Below are 2,068 nucleotides of genomic sequence, written 5' to 3' on the forward strand. Positions count from 1 at the left end.
CAAGGAGTTTATAGCCTGGCTCCAGACCAGTCCTCTTGAGTAGAGGGGAAATGAGTTTATGAGTTACAGTAACGATCTTCAGTCTGAATATCAGGCGGAGTTTACACACAGTCCAAAGTTTGGTATGCGTATTTTTATCTGCCATCCGAAAAAATATCGTCACGCACAGAAATCCTTGCACACTTGTGAGTCCGATGCATTTTTATTATTATGTCCGTCGTTCTATTTGCAATACGAAACAAATAGTCTCTCCTGTATCTACGTAACAACATGACTGACAGGCTGAGGCACCAGCGCTGATGTGGAATGGAAAAGGCAGGTCGGGGAATGGTGGACACAATGCTCGCGTTCACCTCGCCAATCGGTTGTGCACTGTGGCCGGGTGCAGCAGCACTGCTTCCCGGGTAGAGAGAGCAGAGAGAGGGGGGCCAGTGAGGTGAAGCGAGCCGCTCAGACTTGACTCCAGCCGAGCGGGACTCGGCCGCATCTCTGTCTCCACGGCTTATTTTCGACTTGCATGTGTGACAAACTGCGAGATTTGTCTACTTCACTGACGGTGAAAAAAATCCACAACGAGGAAGGTATGCTGGCGTGTGTGGTGTGGTGGCTGGGTGCCTGTCTCGGTGCTTTGGGGTGCGCGCACGTCATGTGAAAATCGGCTCACAGAATCGGCTATTTAGAGTGACCGGCGCAGATCACCGATCGAGGCGGATCACGTGAAAATCGGCCATTTCCGGTCACGTGCCGATCGATCGGTGCATCCCTATTGAAAACATGTTACCAGACAAAACACAACAGCAGAGGATTACATCAAATAAAACAAGAGCACACAGTTTGCAGGGTATTTTCAAGGAGTAGTCTAAAAGAATTAAAAGGAATAAATTGGTCCAATTTTAAAATATTCTGGAGCTTATTCCATCTGTCAGGGCCATAAAAAGAAAAGGCAGTCCTTCCTAGGTCTGTCCTTACACGAGGTATAAACAATCTGATGTGGGATTGTGAACGTGTCCTATAGCATATATCACTGAGACTGATCAGCGATGATAGGTAGGAAGGAAGCTTCCCGATCAGGGCTTTATAAATGAATAATAGACAGTGCTGCTCCCTTCGAGCCGACAGAGCAGGCCAACCCACTTTCTCATATAAAATACATTGATGAGTGAGAAATCTATCACCAGTTATAAAGCGCAGGGCACTGTGATACACCGCATCAAGTGGCTTTAAGGTAGTGGAAGTGGCATGTGCATATACAACGTCACCATAATCCAATACAGACAAAATTAAGGACTGAACAACGGTCTTTCTAGATTCAAATGAAAAACAGGCTTTGTTCCTGTATAAGAACCCGATTTTTCGTCTCACTTTCTTGGTAAGGTGTTCCACATGGGTCTGAAATGTTCTTCTCCATATGCACAGTTCCATACTTCTCGTTAGATTTCTCAGACTATTCGCAATAACTTTGCCTACAGTGATGTCATGCTCTGTTTAAGTGCAAGTAATGGATGCTTCAGGCAAACAAATGCTCTGCGAGCACCGCCTCTTCCTACATCCACCACATTAAAACGTACTCCTTTTCATTGCTTGGGAACAAGAAAAATAATTTGACGTCCTGTATTTTTCATAAGATATGGATGTTACAGTTCCCTGCACTACACCACTGCCGTTGCTATGCGCTAGGACCAAAAAATTAAATATTTCCGAGTCCGTCTTGCTTTCTCAATCCTGAAAATGCACCTCAGAAAGCCTTGCAGACTGCCCCCAAATGCACACGTGTGTCTAAAAGAATACCAGTGGCAAAATACGCCAATAAAATGTATTCCATTACAGAAAACTGAATACATGCCTTAAAATGTATTTTTTAACGTATTCCACTACATTACTCAAATAAAGTAACCTATTCTGAATACTTTGAAATGAATACTTTTGGAATACTTAAATTTACATATTACATTAAGCTACATAATTTAGTGGATACTTATCCAAAGCGGCTTACAATAGTGCATTTTGTCAACAGTAGTGAATTCAACTATGCAATGCAGTTTGCATGAGCCAAGGCCTTTTAAAAGGA

This window comes from Poromitra crassiceps, assembly GCF_964638095.1.
Source record: "Poromitra crassiceps genome assembly, chromosome: 22".
In the NCBI taxonomy this organism is placed as follows: domain Eukaryota; kingdom Metazoa; phylum Chordata; class Actinopteri; order Beryciformes; family Melamphaidae; genus Poromitra; species Poromitra crassiceps.